General features: G+C 43.2%; 1 protein-coding gene across 6 annotated transcripts in view; it reads right to left on the bottom strand.

Annotated features, from left to right (window-relative positions):
• Nucleotides 1–26,773, bottom strand: part of PPFIA4 (PTPRF interacting protein alpha 4) — a 285,024-nt gene that overhangs the window by 221,249 nt on the left and 37,002 nt on the right. For 5 of the 6 annotated variants that reach the window (XM_060231093.1, XM_060231095.1, XM_060231097.1 and 2 more), the window contains exon 2: nt 13,682–13,857. The exons of the other annotated variant lie outside the window; for it this stretch is intronic. The gene's annotated coding sequence lies outside the window, so the exon portion shown is untranslated. The remainder of the gene's footprint in view (nt 1–13,681; nt 13,858–26,773) is intronic. 6 annotated transcript variants of the gene reach the window in all.

Here is a 26,773-nt window from a genome sequence, read left to right as displayed (position 1 = left end):
TTCCTGTTTCCGGTGGTGGCATGACATCACCGGAAGTGACGTCACTTCCTGTTTCCGGACGCGCGCGCAGAGCGCGCGCACACCCCCCCCCCCCCCCAGTGTTTCTGGCTGGCCTTCAGACATTATGGTCACCCTAGGGCTGAAGTTGAATCCGTCAAAGACTGAGGTCCTTTGTGTGGGCTGCGGCGGACCAGGAGGGGAGATCACCCTACCGGCTTTTGACGGTGCGCCACTGATACCAGTGCGCAGGGTCAAGAGCCTGGGAGTGCTACTGGAATCCTCTTTATCAATGGAGGCCCAGATAGCTGCCACTGCTAGAGCCGCCTTCTTCCACCTCAAGAGGGCGAGGCAGTTGGCTCCCTTCTTGGAATGCGGCGACCTAGCAACAGTGATCCATGCAATGGTCACCTCGAGATTAGACTACTGCAATGCCCTCTACATGGGGCTGCCCTTATACCGAACACGGAAACTCCAGGTAGTGCAGAACACGGCGGCCAGGCTGCTGGTGGGACTACCTCGGTGGGAACACGTGCAGCCTGGGCTGCGGGACCTGCACTGGCTGCCGGTTATGTACCGTGTTCACTATAAGGTGCTGGTTATTACCTTTAAAGCCCTATATGGCCGAGGACCTGCCTACCTCAGGGACCGCCTCTCCCCATATGTCCCCCAGAGAGCACTGAGATCTAGCTCTCAAAATCTTTTAAAAATCCCTGGGCCAAGAGAAGCTAGACTGAAGACAACCAGGGAGCAAGCTTTTTCAGCAATGGCCCCTCGATGGTGGAATCAACTTCCAGAGATGATGCGAGCCCTGCGGGACCTGAATCAGTTCCGCAGGGCTTGCGAAACTTTTCTCTTCCAGCTTGCCTTTAAGATAGAACCTGGCTAAATTGAAATTGGAACTGACCTGTAACCATCTAGCCATCTTATGTATGATTGTGACCTATAGCACCTTATAGTACCTGTTTTATCTATTTTAATTAATTTATGTAATTGAATTGTATTTTAAATTCTTGTTTACATTGTATTTTATCTAAATCATGGTTTCCATGTCTGTGAGCCGCCCTGAGCCTGCCTTTGGCGGGGGAGGGCGGGATATAAAAATAAACTTACTTACTTACTTACTTAAAAGCAATAAACTATTATGTCTCTCACATAATTAGAAAGCAAATCATTTAAAAAAAAAAAAAAGGTGTTTTCCCCAAGTGAGATATGAAGAGTGAAGTCAAGGGTACTGCTACATTGAAAAAGTTGGAAAACACTGCTCTAGACCCCTTTTCTCCAGCAAGACCATTATTATCTACCCTTTAAGATAAATAACCTGGCACTTTGGCATTTGATGGCCTTTCAGTGCCACTGCACACCCTTTGCCTGATCTTATAGACTGACAGTCTTCTCCCACAGGACAGTAAATTTAATACTTGAGAACTAAAATTCCCACTCAATGTGTGATTCTTTTACGCACAGAGAGACTATACTTTTGGGAACTGTCCCCCATCAGAGTCTCTCATATGTTCCAAGCCACTCCACACTGGCTTTCACATACACTCTGCTTTATTAGGCTTTTCTCACATGAGAAGGTGTCTCAAGCAACCACACTGTCTTCATCCAATCTTCTCTTCTCTCCAACTGCCTAACTGACCCTCTTTTTTGACAGTTAGCTGCGGTTCCCCAGTCGGAATGAGATCCATTAGTTGTCACACATTTACAGTTCAATTAGCTGTCACTCATATGCACTGCATCCATCACACCCTGCCACAAATTTTGTTAGTCTTCAAGGTGCTACTAGACTCTTACTCTTTCTACAGCTACAAGAAACCACAACATTCAAAAACCAGTAGGGGGACATTTTAACCTTCCAGGACCTAAGAGTAGCATTTCTCTTACAAAGGAATTTCAGAGGCAGGTTAGAAAGAGAGATTGCTGAATTGCAACTGATAATGAAGCTCAATGCATCCTCCTGGACTGAACTGAGACCTAGGTTTCTTCTCTCATTACCAATTGCTGCTACTGTTATTTGGCATCAGCAATCCCTTCACTCTCCAAGATATGACAGATAGATTCACATTCTAGCTGTATCTGAAGAAGTAAACAGTGACTAAGAGAAATACCATGTTGCTTTTAAGCTGGACAAAATTCACTCACTGCTAGTGATGAGTTTAAATAGCACGGGGGGGATCAGTTAAGGTGAAAATAAATGGCCAATGAAGTGGGAGGGGAGAAAGGGAGACCATGTGTTGAACTGGAATATATGGAATATTTAAATATTTAGCCATCTACTTCCAGTCATTAAACCATGGAATCCAATCCAAGTGCTGTAATGCCTAATCAGGATCTTCCTCCTTCCCTCAATTCTTAGCTTTTATTGAATTACAACACAATATACAGCATTTGCAGAATTATGTTCACCCACAAACCTACCCCCTCCAACAGAAACTTAAGATAGAATACAATGTTACAATCCACCTAGCTTCAGAATCATACAGGCATGGTTCATAAAGTAGGCTCAGTACAAAAGTAATATAATCTATACAAATAGGCATAGTATGCAGATAAACTACATAGCAATTTGGAAGGCAATAAGAATTGTAAGTATCTGACAAAACACTGAAAAAAAATAAAATCCCAGATAGGCACATAGAAATCTAATTTTTTTTTAAAAAAACCTTTTCAGAATAAGTCAAAATAATTCCCCTTTAATTCCCCATATCCCAGCAGCATCTTTTTTCCTACCTCCCTTCCTTTTTAACGTGTGCATGTGTGAGGGGGGGGACCTCTCAAAGTAAACAGCAGAGCAGGACTTATCAGAAGTCTTGCTGCCCCCACCCCAAGCAGTGAGAATGCATAGGAAAGCTTATACCTGAAATAAAACTGTGTTGGTTTTAAAAGCGCTGTGTCTCTCATTCCTTCTACCTACCTACCTCCCTCTCCAAAGGAGGGAAGATATGCTTGGCAATACTAAAGTAGCAGCCCCAGTGGAGGAAGCAGAAGAGAATGGAGGGAGCTTCTCTGTTGTGCAGATATGCATTCTCTTTTTCCTTCCCCCTGAACTTCCTCTCCAAAGGAGGGAAGTGAGGCTTGGAAGAGAACAGCCCCTGTAGAGGAAGCAGGAAAGAGTGGAGGGAGCTTTTCTCTGGTGCATGTGTATGTGCTTTTTCCATTCCCCCTCAGAGAGGCTTTTCCACACAGCAATAGTAGGGGCTGGCAGAAGGACACAGGAGATGGTCAGTTGCTCCCAGGTCAGATACCAGTCCTGCAGGGGCCAGATACATCCCATGGGTTGTATGGTTGACACCCCTGCAATATGGTGATCTATTTGTGACAGTGAAGCCTTTAGTACCAATTAGCTGAGCTAGTACAATGGCATAAAATATTAACAGGGAACTAAACCATTTTAAGACAAGTATTCTAAGAGAAGGTAAAGTTGTCAATTTAGCAATGATAAAAATTTGAACACAGGAATAGCCTGGGGACTGAGAAGAGGTTGTAGGATGAAGAAAAGATATTACAGGGAGTTTAAAGGAAGCTGAAGGAAGGGAGGTACATGTAAGGTTTTGCCCAGAATCTATCACAAGACTTCTTCAGAAAATGCAAAACAGCTTTTAATGAAGCAGCAAGCACTTGTAGCATGTGCAACGCAAGACTACTTGTCTTGCCAGCCAGGGAAAGTCACAACCAGCCAGTGAAAGTTACAACCCAAATATAGGATACAGGTTAACAGCACATCATTTCTCCCACCTAAACATCTCCCACCCAAAAGTCTTTCAGTTCGTTCCCAGACCCCGGTGTTTTAGCAGTTTTTAAACTAAATCTTGGGGGAAAGCCAACAGGAGATTAAAAGTCTCTGGTACGAGAGGACTCATCTCAAAGAGATGAAGGGTTAGCTGTTACTTTTCTACCGGGTAATGGATTACAGTTGTCCACTGAGATGGTGACAAACAGTATGGACTGTCTGCCAAAGTCTCCAGGAAGCAGGAGGAAGGTGGCAGGCCTAGCTTGCCTGGGAAATTATGTTTGTATGCAAATGCAAGAAGTGTTCAAAGTAAAATTGGTGAGTTGGAATGCTTAGTGTTGGGAGAAAACATAGACATTGTGGAAATTTCAGAAACTTTGTGGAATGAGGAGAATCAGTGGGACACGGTGATTCCTGGATATAAGTTATATTGGAAGGATAAGGAGGGAAGGGTTGGAGGTGGGGTGGCTCTGTATGTCAGAGAGGGTATACGGTCCAGCAAGACTGAGGTAAAAGAATTAGATTCCCTTCTAGAAATGCTTTGGGTTGAAATAGAGGGCCCAAAAGGAAATTTAACTATGGGAGTTTGTTACCGCCCACCAAATCAAAAGATAGAGGACGATTATAATATGATGGAAGGATTAAAGATAGCACCTAAACATAAAAACTGTGTCGTAATAGGTGATTTTAACTACCCGCAGATTGACTGGGTCAATATGTGTTCTGGTCGAGAGAAAGAGATTGAGTTTCTTGATGCTCTCAATGACTGTGCTATGGAGCAGATGGTCTCAGAACCTACCAGGGGTGGGGCAATCCTGAATTTGGTCCTAAGTAATGCCCAAGACTTGGTGAGAGATGTAAAAGTGATCGTACCGCTTGGGAGCAGTGACCATAACTATTTCACCGTTTGTATAAATAGGGAGTTGCCCCAAAAGACCGGCACAACCACATTTAACTTTAAAAGGGGTAAATTCTTTGAGATGAGGAGGCATGCGAAGAGGAAACTGAAAGGAAAGGTAAATACAGTCAAAACTCTTGGGGAAGCTTGGAGGCTATTTAAAACTACAATCCTAGAAGCTCAGATAAAATATATACCACAAGTTAGGAAAGGCACAAACAGGTATAAGAAAAGGCCTGCATGGTTAACAAACAAAGTAATGGAAGCTGTAAAAGGTAAGAAGGACTCCTTTAAGCGGTGGAAAGCTAGTCCAAGTGAGATTAATAAAAGGGAACACAGGCTGTGGCAAAACAAATGCAAGACTGTGATCAGGCAGGCAAAAAGGAACTACGAGGAGCATATTGCAAAAAACATAAAGACCAACAATAAAAATTTCTTCAAATATATTAGAAGCAGGAAACCAGCCAGTGAGGCAGCAGGGCCCTTGGACAACCAAAAGGTAAAAGGATTACTGAAGGAGGATAGGGAAATGGCTGAGAAGCTGAATGCATTTTTTGCCTCCGTCTTCACTGTGGAAGACGAGAAGTGTTTGCCCGCTCCAGAACCACTAATTTTGGAAAGGGTGTTGAAAGACCTGAGTCAGATTGAGGTGACAAGAGAGGAGGTCCTACAACTGATAGATAAATTAAAAACTAATAAGTCACCAAGTCCGGATGACATACATCCAAGAGTTCTGAAAGAATTCAAAGTTGAACTTGTGGATCTGCTGACAAAAATATGTAATCTTTCATTGAACTCTGCCTCCGTTCCTGAGGACTGGAAGGTAGCAAATGTCACCCCCATCTTTAAAAAGGGTTCCAGAGGAGATCCAGGAAATTACAGGCCAGTCAGTCTGACTTCAATACCGGGAAAGTTGGTAGAAAGCATTATCAAGGACAGAATGAGTAGGCACATTGATGAACAAGGGTTATTGAGGAAGACTCAGCATGGGTTCAGTAAGGGAAGATTTTGCCTCACTAACCTGTTGCATTTCTTTGAGGGGGTAAACAAACATGTGGACAAAGGGGATCCAATAGATGTTGTTTACCTTGATTTCCAGAAAGCTTTTGATAAAGTTCCTCATCAAAGGCTCCTTAGAAAGCTTGAGAGTCATGGAGTAAAAGGACAGGTCCTCTTGTGGATCAAAAACTGGTTAATTAATAGGAAGCAGAGAGTGAGTATAAATGGGCAGTCTTCGCAGTGGAGGACGGTAAGCAGTGGGGTGCTGCAGGGCTCGGTACTAGGTCCCATGCTCTTTAACTTGTTCATAAATGACTTGGAGTTGAGAGTAAGCAGTGAAGTGGCCAAGTTTGCAGATGACACTAAATTGTTCAGGGTGCTGAGAACCAGAGAGGATTGTGAGGCACTCCAAAGGGATATCTTGACGCTGGTTGAGTGGGCGTCAACGTGGCAGGTGCGGTTCAATGTGGCCAAGTGCAAAGTAATGCACAATGGGGCCAAGAATCCCAGCTACAAATACATGTTGACGGGGTGTGAACTGGCAGAGTCTGACCAAGAGAGAGATCTTGGGGTCGTGGTAGATAACTCACTGAAAATGTCAAGACAGTGTGTGATTGCAATAAAAAAGGCCAACGCCATGCTGGGAATTATTAGGAAGGGAATTGAAAACAAATCAGCCAGTATCATAATGCCCCTGTATAAATCGATGGTGCAGTCTCATTTGGAATACTGTGTGCAATTCTGGTCACCGCACCTCAAAAAGGATATTATAGCATTGGAAAAAGTACAGAAAAGGGCAACTAGAATGATTAAAGGGTTGGAACACTTTCCCTATGAAGAAAGGTTAAAACGCTTGGGGCTCTTTAGCTTGGAGAAATGTCGACTGCGGGGTGACATGATAGAGGTTTACAAGATAATGCATGGGATGGAGAAAGTAGAGAAAGAGGTACTTTTCTCCCTTTCTCACAATACAAGAACTCGTGGGCATTCGATGAAATTGCTGAGCAATCAGGTTAAAACAGATAAAAGGAAATACTTCTTCACCCAAAGGGTGATTAACATGTGGAATTCACTGCCAGAGGACGTGGCGGTGGCTACAAGCATAGACAGCTTCAAGAGGAGGTTAGATAAAAATATGGAGCAGAGGTCCATCAGTGGCTATTACCCACAGTGTGTATGTGTGTGTGTGTATAATTTTTTTTTTTTTTGCCACTGTGTGACACAGAGTGTTGGGCTGGATGAGCCATTGGCCTGATCCAACATGGCTTCTCTTATGTTGTTATGCTTTTCTCCAAGGTCACATTCCAGCTTTGTAGACACCTTCCGTTGGTACCTATCTTCTGTTACCAAGGAGACAAGGCTTGCGACTCCTATGTCAGCCCTCCAGCACTATCAAGATCAGTGCAGGGTCGAGGGGGCAGCAGAAGCAGGAAGTATGACTGAGCCGCTGAAAGAGCAGCCGCCACCTCCCCCCTTCCTTCTAGATCGCAGGGAAAGGGGAGGAGGCAGTGGCGGCAGCCACTCTTTCAGTGGCTCGCTCGTCCTTCCCGCTGCTGCTGCCCCCTCAGCCCCACAATGATCCTGATCACGCTAGAGGACAAGCATAGGAGCCATGAGCCATGTTTTAACTGCCAATCAGCTGATCGACAGAGGGTGGTCTTTAAAGAGCCCGGGGAGCGCAGCACTCCACCACCCCTTCCCGGGTATTGAAATTGTGAGGGAAGAGGAGGCAAATAGGGATTTGCCTAGGGGGCAGGTGGGGGGAGGGTCAAATCCCCCCCCCCCCGGCCGCCGCTCTAGGCAAATGCCTAATTTGCCTAGTGGGCGAGGCAAATGCCTAATTTGCCTAGTGGGCGAGCTGGCCTTGCTGACAGTACATTATAGTCAATGGACTCAAAAAGAACCTGAAAGCAAATTAATCAAAAGAATGAGGGAGGATGAGAAAGAACTGAGAAAAGAAGGGTCTTCAGAGAACCAAACAGATCACTGTTATCTAAATGGGGTATATACAGGGCAGTGATTAGATTCATTTTTTTCTTTTATGCAGTTTTTTTGGTTTAGTATACATTCAGTTGAAATGTGTTCTAATGTTTAAATCTTAATATTTAAATATTTAAATCTTAATATAAAACCATTTATTTAATCAGTTCCCATATCCAATGCTCAACTATATTAGTTATCACACTATATTACTATCTCCCAAGGTATACTTGAGGGGGTCCTTTAAGATTAAAGGGGGGGACTTCAAAAGGGCAGTAACCTTAATTGACCATGTATCACATACTAGAACAGCTGCAACTCCTCCAAGAAAACATTTTCAATGGTGCCTCTTCAAATGGTATGGGACCTCCCACTGGCTTCTTCCCTTATCTAACACCTACACATTTAACATTCAAACAGGGCTCAAACATAGAGAACAATGTATAGGTAAAGGGTTGGATTCAACCAGATTTTACCTGACAGCTGGTGGCTGGCTGCCAGAAGGATTGCATCAGCCAAGCAGAGTCAGCATGACACAGCAAGTTGCTGATTGGCTGTCCCATGTATAAATGTACAGAGCAACTGTGGTGATTGTGGGTTAAAGGAGTTGGAGTGCAGCGGAGCATATTGTCAGTCAGGAGAGTGAGTTGGTGTAAATAAATGTATATAGTGGTTTTACAGCTACTGTGTACAGCCTTCATTCTTGCGTCGCTAAGCATCAACCTCTGGGTCTCTCTATGCGCATCGACATCTTCAAGAGGAAAAAAGAGGATCCGGGTAACTACCGAACCGTCAGCTTGACATCTATACCTGGAAAAGTTTTAGAACAAATCATCAAACAGTTGGTCCTGGAACATTTAGAAAGAATGGATGTGATTACTAAGAGCCAGCATGGGTTTCTCAAGAACAAGTCATGTCAAACTAACCTGATCTTTTTTTTGAGAAAGTGACTACCTTGCTGGATCAGGGGAATGCTGTAGATGTCGTTTATCTTGATTTCAGTACGGCTTTTGATAAGGTTCCACATACTATCCTTGTTGACAAGTTGGTAAGATGTGGTTTGGATCCTATTACCATTAGGTGGATCTATAACTGGTTGACAGATCACACCCAAAAAGTGCTTGTGAATGGTTCTTCATCCTCTTGGAGAAGAGTGACAAGTGAAGTGCCTCAAGAATCTGTCCTAGGACCTGTCTTGTTCAACATCTTTATAAATGATTTGGATGAAGGAATAGAGGGAATACAGGCAATGCTTATTAAATTTGCCAATGATACTAAATTGGGAGGGGTTGCAAATACAGTAGAAGACAGAAACAGGCTACAGGATGACCTTGACAGGCTGGAAAACTGGGCTAAAACCAATAAAATGAATTTTACCACAGATAAATGAAAAGTTCTGCAATTTGGTAGGAAAAATCCCATGCATAGTTATACAATGGGAGAGACTTGTCTTAGCAGTAGTATGTGCGAAAAGGATCTAAGGCAGGTGTGTCGAACTCATGAGGGCCAGATTTGACATAAATGAGTCCTTGTTGGGCTGAGTCATGTGTATCATAAAATGTAATCCCAGGTAGCAGACATATAAACTTTATAAAGTGCACAGACACACAATTAAAGATTTTTTTAACTTAAAATAAAACATGCTTAAAATATTAGCCCGCTTGCAGTATTTTGTTTTACAGTCTCTGATAAATGTCACCTCTTGCTATGAATTATTGCATCAAAAACTGCAGACGTCTTTGCTGTACCACTCTTGAATATGTGCTGTTCAGGTGTGCACATCTGTACTTTGCAAACCTACTTTTGATTCATTGACATACATTACAGACATCTCAAGGTCAATGCTTTGAGCCTAAGACCCAGAGGAACATGAAGTAGTTCGGCATTGTGAGCTTTTGTACAGAAGTTGCTTCATGTACTAGTCAAGAATATGTGAAGGCACAGACGGAGGGCTATGTGCTTGTCTACAAAACTATAATTTCCCCCAGAAAAATGACTACAACTAAAAAAAAATACAATTTTCCCCAAAAAAACAACTACAAGAACAGAGAGACAGCCATGTACAGTGGTCAGTGTCAGCCTACTATCTGGGAAGTCTAAATTCAAGACCCACAATCAAAGGAAAATGTGAAAGAAAAAATAAGGAAAATTTGCTGGGGAAACCTGGGGTGGAACACACTCTCAGCCTAATGCTGATATTTCTCGTCTAAATAGTTCACATGCTTTCTTATTGAGAAAGACTGGAGGGCATGAGTACAGTGAAAAAGAGGAGGGGAACCCAGCTACAAGCCCAACAAAACTCTCTCTCTCTCTCTGTAGCAAGGCAAAAAGCTCATACCTTCACTAAAATGTTGCTAGTCTTAAAAGCATTCTTTGTAGCTCTCCTGATGGTGGGGACTGGGCAAAGGAAACTCTGGCACTTTCTTTCCTTCCCCAGGGCAGGAGGAGGGGGAAGAGCCTCAGCCATTCATTAGAAAGGCTTGTCTCAGTAGCTCTGCAGTGATTAATCAAGCCTGGTAAACTTAATCAACCAGCAGAGATATAGAGCCAAGCTCCCTCATTGGCTGAGACTGCGCCTCCCTCCTTTGGGAAAAGGGAAGGGGAGAGGGAAAGACTGCTTTGCTGCTCTGGTTTATCCGGGGAGAAACACAAAATGGCAAGCGGAAAAAGCAGGCAAGGGAAAACAAAGCAGATGACAGCCAGTTGCTGGAGGGTCTGATTGGAGCCCTCTGCAGACCTGATCTGGCCCACAGGTCGTATGTTTGATACCCCTGATCTAAGGGTCTTAGTGGATCATACGCTGAACATGAGCCAACAGTGTGATGCAGTAGCAAAAAAGGCAAATGTAGTTTTGGGCTGTATCAACAGAAGTATAGTGTCCAGATCATGTGATGTGACGGTATCACTTTACTCTTCTCTGGTAAGACCTCACCTGGGGTATTGTGTTCAGTTTTGGGTACCACATTTTAAGAAGGATATAGACAAGCTGGAATGCGTCCAGAGGAGGGCAACAAAGATGGTGAGAGGTCTGGAGACCAAGTCCTATGAGGAAAGGCTGAAGGACCTGGGGATGTTTAGCCTGGAGAGAATGCAGCTGAGAGGTGATATGATCACCATCTTAAAGTACTTGAAGGGGTGTCATATTGAGGATGGTGTGGAATTGTTTTCTGTGGCTCCAGAAGGTAGGACCAGAACCAATGGGTTGCAATTAAATCAAAAGAGTTTCTGGCTCAACATTAGGAAGAACTTCCTGACCGTTAGAGCGATTCCTCAATGGAACAGGCTTCCTCAGGAGGTGGTGGGCTCTCCTTCCTTGGAGGTTTTTAAACAGAGGCTAGATGGCCATCTGACAGTGATGAAGATCCTGTGAATCTGGGGTAGGTAATTTGTGGGTTTCTTGCATTGTGCAGGGGGTTGGACTAGATGACCCTGGAGGTCATCTATGATTCTAATATGATTTTTGAGTAGTGGGTGGCTTGCTGGCCTTTTGCCTGGGTGGGGTGTGCCCCAGGAGAGCCCCCAGGCAAGTGAAGACTCCTTGGGGTGGTTAGATCTCTAGCCAGCCCAAGCAGTTTGAAGAGAGCCAGTTTGGTTTAGTGGTTAAGTGTGTGGACTCTTATCTGGGAGAACCAGGTTTGATTCTCCACTCCTCCACTTACAGCTGCTGGAATGGCCTTGGGTTAGCAATAGCTCTCATAGGAGTTGTCCTTGAAAGGGCAGCTGCTGTGAGAGCCCTCTCAGCCCCACCCACCTCACAGGGTGTCTGTTGTGGGGAAGGAAGACATAGGAGATTGTAAGTTGCTCTGAGTCTCGGGGTATAAATCTGCAGTCTTCTTCTTCTTGTTGTCCTAAGACTAAGCTAAAGATACGCCCGCAAATTTCCAGATAACCGTAACTACCTTGCCCTTTCATATTATTTCAAAAAACTTGCATTGATATTGAACATTGCTACAATATCACTTTAGAAGCAATCTAATCACTACTTGGTTACACAGATTTTTATTCATAAAATTTATACTCTTCCTAAAGATGTAAGAACCTTCCCTGATGTACGTGCAAATTTAGATATTTTAGTTAGGATACTTTAGAGTAAACCCAAGGCTTAAATGAGTGTAGTTTCATAAAAATTTGGGGGAAATTCCTGGAAATGCTTTGGGCCACCGGAAAGCAGTTGACAACTCTAGAAGACAGAGGCAATCTGGATTTTATCAACCTAATTAGCTGTCCACAAGCCATACAATGGAATTTACTAATGAGGGAAGACTCTTTAATGAAGTGTCAAAATCGGAACTAACAGTAAATTTATGATTTTTAAGTCTGTGAAGAGAAAAACTTAGCAAAATGCCCATTCTTTATTTGAGGTTAATCACAGTCTCATGAGGTGAATTAAAGTTTAAAGTTCCTCAATGTTGCTTATAGTCCATAATCTTTTAATACTAGCTACAAAATATCTCTGTTGCTTACAGTTTAGAGTCTGAAAAGTTTATAAAATGATAGTTTTCAGCAGTATGAATTTATAAAAGAATATTCACTGAACAAACAGTCTCTGAACAAGCAGATAACAGAAGTTTTGCTTGTTAACATGATTTATTAGCACCCAAATGTGGAATAATTCTCCTCTGCTGTATGTTTATTACAAGACTCCATGCTTAATACTGTGTTATATTGAATTGTTAAAGAATTATATTCACTTAAGGAAATTTATGAAGTTTAAACAGTTTGATTATTTAATCTACCAGATTCTGTGCTAGTAGCAAGTAATCAAAACCTGCTGCAATCAGCATTAACAAGCAGGGGTAACCTTCATTGAGGAAAAGTATTTTCAACCAATTAAAACCCAAGGACAAACTAGACTGGGATCTCTGTCAAATAAGATACTTCTAACAGAGCAGATGTTTTGATATTTATGGTCTTATCCAGAACCTCTGTATCCAGGTGAAAGTAAATCAAATTTTGAAGACTAATTAAAATAGTAATTAGAACATCCGAAATGATTTTTATACAAAGAGGGCTCTCAGGTGGGTAAGAAGAAAAGTACTTTATTTGCAGGTTTTGCAGAAAATATAAACTATATTGGAAAAAATTAGATAAAAGCTTCCTGATCAATTAGATAATGAACAAGAATAAATATTCAAGAGAGAAAAAAGAATTCTTTCAGCATATGGTATTTTGAAGCTGAAAAATCCATATAAAAGTTCAATTTTTCTAAGAAATGGCTGATATGGTATTATCAGTTGTTTTCATATATTTTGTAGGAATGCTTAATAAATAAATGTTTTTATGCTTGTAGAAATGGTATTATACAATATAAAGGTTAAGTTTTGCTTGTAATATGAATTTAAGGTTGTAAGTTCATGAGTTGGAAAGTCTAGGAAAGTAGCCAACTGACGTAACTGAAAGGTCATTGTCTGAAAGGATATTACATTTTATTTTTAATGAGGAAGGTTTGATAACACACCTGGATGAAAACACATGGATGAAAAGGACAGTAAAGTTGAAAATAAGCCAGGAACATCTTGTTTGTCAAATGTAAGATTAATGAATGTTAGAGACAAAGAAAATGCAGGAGCACATGTGTGATGATGTCAGATTAATGACATAACGGGTAGGAAAGATCAAGAGTATAAAAGTTTGAACACAACTGGAGCACAGTGAACAACTGAGCTGAACCTTTGACTGTACGTTCTTCCTTATTTGAATAAAACTTGTGTTAGCTTTTTTTGTTCTCTGGATTTTGTCTCACTGTGTGACTTTAATTGGTTAGTCACACAAGTCAAAGAACCTTGGCGCCATGAGGGCGTTGCTTTCAATGCCATATTTTGCCATGATTTTCAGCTGTAACACAACATTTTGAAAATTCCTGTGGTGGGCTGTTTGGGAAATGTCATGTAATGGTGAGAATTCTTATTAAACAGAACTGGACTGCTTCTAGTACCTGTCAGTACTGATTGCTCAGCTGCAGAAAGGCAATGGATGCTCAAGCTACAATGACATTACTACAGTCATCTAGTAAACAGCGGAAAGAAATATAACATCATGGAGAAGTCTTCCCTGGTAATGTATCCAGAACTTACCTTCCAGAGACAACTATTCAACAAATGCCATGCAGGGTCCTCAAGTCAAAGTGAAAATATCTGAAGCCTACATGATGACTTGGACAGTTAAGCTCCTTATGAACGATGAACATAGTGATGTACATTCAAGGTTATAACCAGAGTGATTTGACTGGAAGCACCAGGGCCACAAAAACCTAGAAAAGCAGAGCATTTAGATTAAATTCAAATGCCACATATAACTTAGAAAACAACTGAGTCTCTTGGAATACAAGTAAAGTTGCAATTGGCAAAGATGCTCTTCAAGACTTATAGCATTATTAATAATGATTATGAACTCTTTCAAAGTTACTGGCATCTCATTCGGTACAGATAATTTCAAAATACGTACATATTGATCAAACTGGCTTTATCTTGAAATGGTCTTTGAATATAAGGAAAGTTTGTCATTTGGTACAATTTGTAATTACTAAAAAACTTGAAGTGGCCTTCATATTTCTTGATGCAGAGAAGGAAGTTGACCCGGTAGAACCTAAACTCTTATTAGTAGTTCTGGAGACTTTTTTTGTGGAAATAGCATTTTGTGGAAATAGCATTATAAACTGGGCTACAATTATTCATTATTATTATTATTCAATTATTCAGACTGCTTTCAAGGTTAGAAATATCAGACCTCTTATCAGCACCGATTAAAATTTTAAGAAGCGTTAAGGAAGGCTGTCCTCTTTCAGCACTGGTTTTTGTAACTGAGCTATTAGCAACTGAGCTATTAGCAACTTATATTTGTGAATAAAGGGAAACTGACTAGAGTCATCTGTGGACTTTCGCTGTTTGAGACGTGTTCAAATGGCTTACTGAATTAAGTCCAAGCGTTATGTTAATGTGTGATAGAATACTGTGTGAGTATGTATTGTGAGAATATAAGTAAGTCTACACAGTGTTTTATTTTTGTGATTACTCAACTCTTACACTGTCTGTTTTTGCTGCTCACCTGGAGATTGGCAACAATGGTTCCCAGGAATTGGCTGGTTTGGGGGTTGCATTGTACCTGAGTTCCCACTCTTCCTCAAACCCCACCCTCTGCAGGCTCCACCCCCCCAAATCTCCAAGAATTTCCCAACCTGGAGTTGGCAACCCTCTCTCCTTCCCAGCCAGCCATCAGCCTACCTTTATCTGCCCCTCTGACTTCAGCTTTCCATCTCCTCCCCAATTCCCAGTCTTTCTCCACAGTGGGGACTAAAGCAGCTTACATCATTTTCCTCTCCCCCTTCTGATCCGCACAACTCTGTGAGGTAGGTTAGGCTGAAAGTCTAATCCAATTCTGGGCCCAAAATCACCCAGTCAGCTTCCACAATAGGAACCTGAGTCTAGCAGACCCTGCCCTGAAGTGCTGACTGTCACGTCACTGTGGCTGTCAAAGTTATTGTAGGCTGAAATCGTATGTAATACTTCCACTTCAATGTACTTTAAATATGATAACTTTAAGAGATGAACTAGGTTCTATTTCTTACATTTACCCAATAACTGCAGCAGCATCCCCTTCAATGATACATGAATGAAGTATTTAAAACATTTTAAAATTATACCAGAAACCTATTATTTCCCTGAACATCTAATGGAACACCATTTATGAATCTTTACTATATCACTGTCTTATACTTTTAAGAATGTGATATCCAAGACACAGCTGCATGGAGTTACCTAGAATAGAATAGTTTTCTTTAAGCAGAGTTAGTTTTCAAACTTTTTGGAAAGAACATTTTGCCATCAAAATACAGAAGGCTTTTGCATCTGATTAGAAAAGAGGTTCAGGAATGTCTGGCTCCTAATAGAAATGTAATGCACAGAGCATTTGTCTAGCCAACTCCAGGTTTTTGCAACTGGTTAGGGAAGAGGTTTAGGACTGGCTTGCTCCTAGTATAAATATAAACACTTAAGTGGGATTGAGAAGTAAGTTCTTGATGACAATCAAGAATATATTTTTAAAAATATATTCATTAAAAAAATTTTAAACTATTCATTTCCATCCTGCTTTGTGTGGTATCTCGCTATAATTACCATGGTTCTGAAGAAAATAAAGATGTTGCAGAGAAGCTGTTAAGGCCTGGCTGGGTCCCAGTGTTAATACTGAATTGTAATAAGAAGCTGAAAACTTTGAAGAAAATAGAAATACTCCTGAGGAAGACTTTTGCTGGAATGAGCACACATTCAAGTGCTCACTGGATGGACTTTTATTTGCAATCCTGTAAGTTGAATTTTTTATAGTGTGTTTAAAAGGATTTATATAACTTCAAAAAAAAATGTTTTACTAACTATTGTTAGCCAGTATATCATCACAGTGTTTTGAGGGGTTTTTTTTAAATTTTCTGAACATAAGCAAGCAGCCAGGTCTAGCTAAGTCATCCCAGTCAGGTGGCATCAAGTCACCCTAAGGGTGTTGCCAGGCCTAGAGTAGGAAAACTCCAGGGTGAGGCTAAAGATATCCTGGTATCACTAAGAGTTGAATCATAAATATGATTGGTTTCAAATGCAACAAATAAAGAGCTTGGTGGAGAATGATATTAAAACTGAAGGAATAAGGAAAGAGCAAACAGAATTGGAAAAAGTTCTGCTTGGAGACAATGATAAATTAATTTCAAAAGTATATAAATTACTTCTACAATGGTCTACAGAAGATGAAGTAGTGAAATCGCAAATGATTAAATGGGCAATTAATGTAAATAAAGAAATACAGATGGAATCTTGGGAATATTTGTGGAAGAACTCTATGAAACTTTTAACATGTCAAAGTATTAAAGAAAGCTGTTTTAAGATGATGTATAGATGGTATATAACTCCTAAAAAATTGGCAAAGATGAATAATAAGATGCCAGACAGATGTTGGAAATGTAAAAAGCATGAAGGTTCTTTCTACCATATGTGGTGGACTTGTGAAAGAGCTAAAATGTTTTGGCAGATGATTCAGCAAGAGATTTCTAAGATCTTGGGATATGAGTTTAACAAAGTTGCAGAGACTTTTTTGTTGGGACTACAAATGAAAAAATTTCCAAAAGAAGATAGAACTTTAATCTGGTACTTGCTCTCAGCTGCTAGGACATTGTATGTGCAATTGTGGAAGCAAGAAAAAATACCAGAGAAATGGGATTGGATTATAAAAGTTATGACATGGAGTGAAATGGACAAATTAACAAGAATATTAAGAGTCTATGATTTAGAGGTTTTTAAGATGGAATGGAAAAAGTTTAGAAGATATGTAGAAAAAGAGTGGAAAATAAAAGGACATTGGACAATCTTTGATAATGATTAAGTTTTAAAAAGAAGAAGAATATAAATTTTTGTTTTAATAGTTAAGGGTACCTTTAAATATTTGCACTTTAAGTAAATAACACCGGCAGGGGTCAAATAACGGGGGGAGGGGTGGGTAGAAAGTAATATATGGGGTAGATAAAAGGGTTTTTTTAAGATGTAAGATATAGATTACCGTATGTTATCAATAAAATTGTTTTAAACACAAAGATATCCTGGTATCACAACAGAACTCCAGACAACAGATCGCCTTCCTCTTGGAGAAGGTAACTACTTGGAAGGTACGCTCTATTACATCATATTTATCGGGGGCCTTTCCCCTTCCCAAACTCTGGCTTCTGTAGACTCCTTCACAAAATCTCCAAGAATTTCCCACCAACCTGGAACTGGCAGCCCTAGTCAGAACTGACTCCAAGGAGTTCTCCCTCAAAGACCAAAATAGGCTTGGAAAGGGCCTCCTCCCCCAGCCTTTTACTGACAGAACCAAGCTTGGCTGTAGGGTTGCCAGGTCCAACTCAGAAAATACCTGGGGACTCTTGGGGTGGAGCCAGGAGATTTTCCCATTCCCTCCTCAAAAAATAAAAATTCAATAATGCAGTTCCCTTAAATACGGTCTTCATTTCTTCATCCACTGGCAGCTGACTGTACTTCCACTAAATGAAAGTGAACACACACTCACAAAACAGCCAAATAAACACAGTTTGCAAGCACACACTTGTGTGATCTCACTGGGGCAATTTTCTCACTGGAGCAATTTACTCACTGGAATTGCTGAATGTAACCATCTGCTGTCTTTCAACCAATTTCTTAAGACCAGGGCTTTTTTGTAGAAGGAATTCCTTTGCATATTACGCCACATCCCTCTTATGTAGTCAATCCTGCAAGAGCTTACACAGTTCTTCTTACAGGCCTACTGTAAGCTCTTGGAGGATTGGCTATATCAGGGGTGTGTGGCCTAATATGCCAAGGAGTTCCTACTACAAAAAAAATCCTAGTTTTGGACTAACAGGAAAATGAAAGCAGAGCAGCTCCGAACAAACAAGGGGGCTCTAATCACTTCTCTTCCTTTTACACACTCAACAGGAAGACCCAGGAGCCCTCCTCCAATTGGGGAAAATATTATTCAGTAATGCATTCCAGTCACTCCAGCAAGACCTAACCATGGTGTTGGCACAGGGCCCTTGGCATCTCAAACATTGCTGTTAAATACCTTCAGAATTCAGATTAGCTGTCAATCATTAAATTGGATGGTCCTGACAAAATCCGGACCCTTCCCTTTTCTGACCAGAAGCCTTTGACTAGTGTCATTGTATTACTAGGTTATAAACACCCTCTCTTTCAAGGCAAGAGCTTGTAGCCACATTTATGAGTTCCAGTCTTGAAGTCAAAAATCTAGATATGACTTATCTAGGTGTTTTGTTTTCAAGACTGGAACTCATAAATGTAAACTGTTCTTTCAGAGCAGAATGCAGGGTGCATTGTCAGGCTGAACAGCCTCCTACAAAGCCTTATGGAAGAGAACCAAACAGAGGACTAAGCCAATTCAGGCTGCTGTACAGAACTGCCCTGTCTCACCTTTAATACTGCCACAGCCTCACAGAACTTTGAAGCTAAACCTTCTTTAAGTTGAATAATCACCTTTTTTATCCCTTGACTGTGTTCCCCACAGAGATTCTAATCTTGACAAATCTTTCTATTAATGTCAGAATTTCTGCTGGAAATACTTTGATGGACCACGTTTTGGAAAGATCCTTAAACTGCAAAATGGCAGAAGTGTGCTGCTCAGTCTCTACATTCTCCAATTGTGTGTGGAAGGGAGGGAAGAAGCAGATAAAAATGAAAAAAAGAAGGTGGTGACTGCTCAGCTTCTCCACTCCTCTGTCCCACTGAAGTTTGACAAAAGCTTCAGATCAGATCCCCAGAAAGGCAAAGGAATCAGATATAGGAAGAAAATGTGGGGTTCCTATCTTTCTAATGCATACCTTGAAACGACTGTGATCCCAAAACTGGAGATGAGATACATGCAGGGCTTTAAAAAAAACAAAAACAGGAATGCACAGGAATGCAGCTCCAGCTGGCTTGGCATCGGGGGATGTGGCCTAGTATGCAAATGAGTTCCTGTTGGGCTTTTTCTAAAAAAATCCCTGGATACATGTATACAATATGTATCAGATACACCTCCAATATACAGCTACCCATTTTGAAACCATGATGTATAGCAAATGTACCTACAATGAGCGATAAAAGTGGTTGCTTGAAGCAACCAGAAAGGCATCAACCAGAATTATAAAAGAACAGAGTGAGTGAGTAGAAGACTAAGCTCAAAGAACTGGAAACAGAAGCCAAAGGTCTTTCAATATTTTAGGGAACATAAGAACAACTCTGCTAAATCAGACCAATCCATCTGGTTCAGCATCTTTTTTCACAATGTCCAACCAGTGGCCCTGGAAAACCAAATTAATAGGGCATACAAACCAAGGCCTTCCCCTGACGTTACCTCCTCCAAGCACAGGGTTTCTGAGGTGCACTGTCTCTGATTATGGAGGCTTAAACCCTTTTAAAGTTACCTGTGCTTGCAGCCATCACTACATCCATTGACAGCAAATTCCACAATTTAATAACTGCTTTGCCATATACCTAATTGTCTATCAACTTCACTCAGTGCTCCTGAGTACCAGTATTATGGGACAGGGAAAAGCTCCCTCTACCCACTTTCTCTACCCTATCAATATTTTTTAAAACTTTTATCTTGCTCCACACCCACCCAGCCTTTTTTCTAAACTAAGAAGCCTCAGATGCTCCATCCTTTTCTCATTGAAAAGGTTTTCCAACCCCGTAATCAGCTTGCTTGCCCTCTTCTGTATATTTTACAGTTGAGCAATATATCTTTGAGAACACAGGTTCTGAGATCAATGTAATTCCACATGAAAAAGGTTCTGACAATTTTCTTTGGCTCTTAAAGCCAGCCCAACGGTTTAGGAGCCAGGTTCATTTTTCAACCTTCAAGCTTTTGTATTTTAATAACCATGTTTTCATATTACTACTACTATAGAACATAAACTTTTCCACAGTTTTTTATAATTTTATTGAAGCTAAAAGATGTATAGCAATAAAAAAAACCTGGTTATAAGCACAACATAAAGTTAACCTCTAAAATAACTTTCTCCCCCCCCCATTTCTTGTAATTCTATTATTGCTTTTAAAATCTCAATTTAAATGGATATTAGAGTTAGTATAGAAAGTACCTGGTTAAACAAATTCACCCACCACCACTGAATGGTGTAAAGTTAAATTCACACATAAATGTAATGACACGAATTTTATAGCATTTGCCAAGAATATTTTCAGTAATCAAGAACAAAAGTCAGAGGTTTCAAGATGATCAGATAACATCACAGTTCTGACCATAATGAAGCCAACTAGCAATCCAGCGGTGTTATTCCCATGACCTGCAGACAGCTTCCAGGAAACCAAAATCTTTGGGTTCCAGGGGAAATATAGTTGCAAAGCTGAAACTTAAAGAAATTGACTGAAGGGCACCACCAGGAGTAGAGCCTCTTAATCTGAGCCAACTGCACTGGCTGCCAGTTGAGTGCCAGATCCAGCTCAAGGTTATGGCATTGACCAAGGCCTTATATGGCCTGGGACCAGCAAACCTATGGGACCAGCTCTCCCTGTATGTGCCCTGAAGAACCTTGTGCTCTGCTGATCAACACCTTCTGATAGTCCCTGGCCTGAAAGGTGTCCACTTAGGCTCAACCGAAATGCTCCCATGTGAGATCAGGGCCCTGCAAGCCTCATTACAGTTCCACAGAGCTGTTCTGCCAGGCCTTTGGCTAAGGCAGCAGACATTTAACCCATTTTGGCCTTCCTTGCTAACAGAAATACATCACCAGACTAATCATCCCAGAGGAGGCATCATGGACTGCCTTGTAGTCTTGCCTTCGTTTAACTTGGTTTTTACTATATGGTTTTCATTATATGTTATTGTTGTTTATATTTTAATTACCCTGAGCCCATTTTTGGGATAGGGCAGGATATAAACTTAATAAATAAAATCTGACTCAATACAGGAAAGGATTAACAAATTGATAGCTCTAATTCTGTGGATGGTAGTACATGGCCACTTTTAGTTGGTGGAGTGATCTGTCTAGTTAATTCCAATAACAAACGAGACTCCAGCATGCTAACTAGTTATAGCCTTGTACTTCCACTGAGAACTACTTAGGCACGCTGCAATGAAATAATTGCTAAAAATACTGTGCATCTGCTAAATACTGGGTTCGATGCACAGGAACATGCTTTATTGATAACTCCAGAATAAGACAAAATGGTGGGGCCACGACCCTGCTTATATTCATGCACAAGAACCACCACCCAGAGCTCCATACCAAATCATGACAGTTAAGATTTGCGCCAAACCTGCTCATTGGTCCCGTTTAGAGTCCAGGTCTCTAGTGTAGCAAAGAGTCTCTAGCACCCCGCTGCGCAAAAGCTTCCCACCAAACATTGAGCTCAATACATAACACCCCTCCCCACCCCCCACCAAGTTCCAAAATACCTAACACACATACTCGTCCAGATACTCTGGCTGGCAACGTTCCCTCTGTGAGCGTCAAGGCTCTGCCTGGAGGGGAGGTGCCATTGGAGTCAAGCTCGGTATGGCTGAAACTTCGCTCTGCTGTGGCAGGGATACAGGAACACAATCTGGAATGTTCGCAGCCTGGGTAAGAGGGTCTGCTTCTCTGTGGCTGTTGGATGATGGGCTGATCAGTGCTGGCTCACTCTCAGTCTGTGGCCACTCTGGCTCCCTGGTCCTTGTCTTCTTATGTTGCTCCCGGGCTCTCCCGCTCCTCCAGAAGCTTCCTGTAGCACAGCTGGTCGATGTGCCGGTGGAGTATTTGGCCCCCTTTGGTGGACACCTCATACGAGAGGGGACCAGTGACTCTGGTCACCCTGGCCAGAACCCATTCCAGGCTGCTCACAAAGTTTCTAGCGTACACAGGGACGCCCAGGAAAAAACCCCAGGGCACTTCCTAACTCATCAGGTTAGGGCACTGCTCTGGAGCTTGGTCTGGGTATAGCTGATCCAAACGAGTTGTGAGGCTCCTACCCATGAGGAGTTCCACTGGGCTGTGGAACACAGTGGCCAGACAGGAAGGCTGCCAGCCTGTGGTCTCAGTCCCCATGTATGATTCTATGGAGGGACTACTTGGTTGTGTGCACCATTCTCTCCGCTTGGCCATTGGTGGAGGTAGAAAGGAGTGGACCAAAGATGACAAATTAAGTAGTGTCCCCAAGAACTCTTGAAACTCCTCAGAGGAGAAGGTGGTTCTGTTGTTGAACACAACTTTGTCAGGCAGACCATGGGTGCTGAAAACCCATCTGAGGGATCGGGTGGATGTTGAAGTTATGGGCATTACCTCCAACCATTTGGTATAGGAGCCCACCAGAATGAAAAATATCTGTCTGTGGAACGGGCTCTCAAAGTCCAAGTGTAGCCCTACCCATAGTGTGTGAGTAGACTCCCACCTATGCACAGTTGCACGTGGGAGTTCCGGTCACATTTCCTGACAGGTCTAGCACCTCTTTCACCCACATCTTGATCTCTCCATCCAGTCAGGGCCACCATACGTAACTCCTGGCAAGGGTCTTTATGTGCAGTGCACAAGGGTATGTCACGTGTAGGCCCTCTAAGACTTTTTTTTGAAGCAGTGGGGGAACCACTATATGGCTTCCTCAGAGTAGGCACCCCTTGTATGCTGAAAGTTTGTCCTTGCAGGAGGCGAAAACTGTAAAATCCGGGATGAGCAATCCCAGCAGCAGCTGGTGGTCAGTGGCAATGGTGAAAGGCTGCCCACACAAGTAATCATGGAACTTCTTCACCCCCACCACGATGGCAAGCACTTTCTTGTTTTTCTGGGAGTAGTTCCACTCCGCAGATGACAAGGTGCAGGAGTAGTAGGCTATGGGCACCTCCTGGCCGTCTGGCAACTGATGCTCCAGTACCACCCCGACACCGTAGGGAGAAGCATCGCATACTAGGACCACTCATCAAAATGGTGCAGTACCTCATTGGAAATGAGAAGGTTCTTGACTGCTTGAAACATGGCAGCCAGCTTCTCACCCCAGACCCACAGAGCCTTCGTCCAGCAACCGGTAAAGCAGCTCGGCCAGCACGGCTTTGAGGGGCAGGAACTAGTGGTAGAAGTTCAACAGGTCCAGAAAAGCCTGCAGTTCCACCTTGGAAGTGGGTGTGGGAGCCTGCATGATGGCACAGACTTTCTCAGGTGTGGGGTGAATTCCAGCAGCATCGACTACGAACTCCAGGAACTCCACCCAGGGAACACTTTTCCTTCTTCACTTTTAGGTTGGCAAACTGGAACCATTGCAACACTGCGCAGAGGCGACAGCCAAACTTTTCCTCAGTGGGGGCAGCGATCAAAGAACAGCTGGACCCCAGGGATTCCTTTAAGAAGAGAGTCCATGAGGTTTTGAAAAATTGCAACCTTTTCACTTTGAAGCCCCCCAGTGGGTGACTATGATCTGCACCTCGGTGGTTGTGTCATTGACAGGGAGTTGCTGGTATGCCTGTGCTAGATCCAGCTTCCCAAAAATCTTGGTGCCCACCAGCAAAGCCAATACGTGGCTGACTATTGGGACTGGGTATGCGTGGTCCTGTAGTGCCTTACTGATAGTGCACATAGTCTGTGCACATGCAGTCATCCCCATTTGGCTTGATGGACATCACAACCAGTGTTTCCCAGAGGGTGTGCACTACTAGCTCTAACACCCCTTAAACTACTAAGCAGTGTAGGTTGGCCTCAATTTTTGGCTTGAGTGCAAATGGGACGCACCTCACCTTCAGCGTTATGGGCTGTGTTGCCTGGTTCAATTGTAGTGGCACCAGGGGACCCATATAGCAGCCAAGAAACCCACCAAACGCTTTGGGAAACTCATCACAGATGCTTAGGAAACTAGAGGGCTGCGACTGGTGTACCACTATTACTTCTACACCCAAGGGCTCAAACCAGGCCAGTAGTAGTAGACCCAACAACAAGCCCAGCATGCCATCAAAGTGCTTGTATTGCACCTGGAAACTGTCCCACCCCTTGATAGTCATCAGGTTCTTTTGGAAATATCTCAGAATGAACCTGGCTGGCCATAAGCAAGCCTGTGGGCAAAGTCTCTTAAAGGTGTCTTCGGAGATGATGAATATGGAGGACCTTGTGTCTAGCTCCATCCAGCAGAGAGTGTCCTCGATCATCACCGTGACCTTTATCAGGGGTGTCCTGGGGTAGATTAAGTACCTGGAGATGGCCGATGGTAGTGGAGTGTAGTCCTGCGGACTCTTGGTGCGCGGCTTGGCATCTCTGGGGGTGACTTGGCCCAGCCGACATGGGTGATGTGTCCGGTCTTGCCACAGCTCCTATACATGGCATTCCAGTAGTTGCAGGAACAATGCTTGTGCATGTCTCCACAGCTTATGCAAGCCGCTGAAGCCAGAAGGATGAGCGGCTACTCTTGGTCGAATCTCGCAGTGAGGAGAGTATCGAATTTGATGGGCCTCCTTGCTGTCAGACACCTCAGATGTGGAAGATGCAGTGGCCTGATGTGTGGTGGTTGTTGGGCCGTCTCACCAGGATTGTTTAAAGGTGGTGGCCTCCCGGAGCACCTTCATCAGGTTAAGGTCGTCCTGGACGGCGAGCTGGCAGCATAGTTTCCCCTCCTGAATGCCCATTATATATCTGTCCAGTATGGTATCGTCAGTATTCAGGAACTCGCAGTTGAGTGCCAGTCCCCGCAGCTCAGCAATATAGTCTGCAGCTGATTCTGCAGGCTTCTGTTGGTGGGAGTAAAAACTCAATGCAGTGCGCCATGCAAGCTGGCTGGGGTGCTAGGTGGTCAGTAAGCACCCAGGTCAGGCCCTTGTAGGTGGCATCTTCCAGCGTGGTGGGTGCAATGAGGCACTTCACCAACTTCAGGGTCGGATGCCACATGAGCTGAATAGCAGGAATTTCTTGCTCACCTCACTCTCAATCTTGTGGAAAATCACGTAGACCTTCAGCCGGTCCACCCAGGTTTCCCACAAGTCTGGGTGAGCGGGGTCAAATTCCAACAGATGATGTCCTGGAGCAGCCGCCATGATCCCAGCCACAGTGCAGTGTGAATTTGAGTGCAGGGTACTAGAGCTCAGAGCGCAGTGCGGCTAAGTGATAGGGTGACACAACAGGATCACATCTGCATCACCAGTGTTAAATACTGGGTTCGATGCACAGATGTTCAAACAGGAAGATGCTTTATTGATAACTCTGGAACAAGACAAAATGGCAGGGCCATGACCCCGCTTATATTCATGCACAAGAACCACCCCCCAGATCCCCATACCAAATCATGACAGTTAAGCTTCGCACCAAACCCACACATTGGTCCCATTTAGAGTCCAGGTCTCTAATGCAGTAGAGTCTCTAGCATCCTCGGTGCTAGGGCTCCTGTGAGAAAATACTACGACTGCCTCGCCCTGTGTTTTATTCAATAAATGGTGGATTTAAAATGTGCTGCTGTTGTGGTTGACTGCAGGAAGGCATTTTCCAACCTCTTTGGATTGTTTATATCAACAAAAAAGACACCCACGGCTTCTGTGGAGTTGGCCTAGTTCTGCTGTGGAGGACTCGGGTGACCGCGAGGTGGAGTGCACAGCAGACCCGTGCTGCAAGCGGAGAGCAGTGACAGCCCGCTGGGAACAACGGGACTATCCAAGCCGCTGGGAAAAGCAGAGCCAGTAGTGAACACGCTACTCAGAGACTTACCCCTGCCAATGAGGACGTGCTGTTGGCTCTCTGGTGGCGGGCTGAGGGCACCGTATTGTCAGCTCCCCGGCTGTTGGTTGTGGGCTTAGTCTGGCAGTTGCTGGGCCGAGGCTCAGCCCGTCGTCCAGCCGTGGGCGCCAGTTCGTCGGCTGCCCCTAGCCTGGTTGGTTGTTGGCTTCTGTGTGGGTGCCCAGCTGCGGGGTCCAGTTTGGCAGCTGTTTTGATTGCTGCCAACCGCCGGTTCGGCCTCTGTGCTGCTGCCCGGTCGCCGGTTCTGCCTCTGTGCTGTTGCCCGGCTGCGGATGTTCCATCTCGGCGACTGCGGGGGACTGCCGGAGCCACCATTACTGTCGCTACCGGTGCTATTCCATCAGGCAGCCCGCTGGACTGCATCCGACATGCTTCCATCGGTCTCGGTATTGCCTCGGCTGCTATTACAAAGAACTTTGGCCGCCCACCTTGCTCCTATCCGGCCCCAGTGCTGCTCAGCCTGTCACCTTAAAGAACTTCGGCTATCTGGGGGCTCAAGGAGGGCTTTTGCCCCTCAGGCCTGCTGAGCTTAGTTATTAGGCAGGGGCTAAAGGGAGAGAATCCAATCAGGCCCTGGGCCAGAGAAAGCTCCTGCATACACACCGCACTTTAATATTGCACTTGCACCTAACACCTTGGCACTTTATTTTCTGCCTTTAACATCTTAGCACTTTATTCAACTGTGCACTTCAGTAATACCCACTTAATGAAATCTATGTCCATGGCCAGCTATAGGACTAAAAAAAAATTTTTTTTTCTAATTATGTGACTTTTAGCTGCTAAATTAATTGATCCTATTATATTTGTAGTTGATTAACTGGGTGGAGTAATTTGGGGTTAGAATTAATTGATATTGGAATTAATTGGTTATTGATTGGATGTGTTATTGGCTAATTGATTAAGGTGTATTACTGAAGGAGAGGGTTTTTTAGAATTGGCCACTGGTTAAATTTAATGGTTTTTTAGC

Source organism: Heteronotia binoei, chromosome 2, assembly GCF_032191835.1.
Source record: "Heteronotia binoei isolate CCM8104 ecotype False Entrance Well chromosome 2, APGP_CSIRO_Hbin_v1, whole genome shotgun sequence".
Taxonomy (NCBI): Eukaryota; Metazoa; Chordata; class Lepidosauria; order Squamata; family Gekkonidae; genus Heteronotia; species Heteronotia binoei.
The sequence above is the reverse complement of the archived record's forward strand: the minus strand, read 5'-3'. Positions and strand labels throughout refer to the sequence as shown.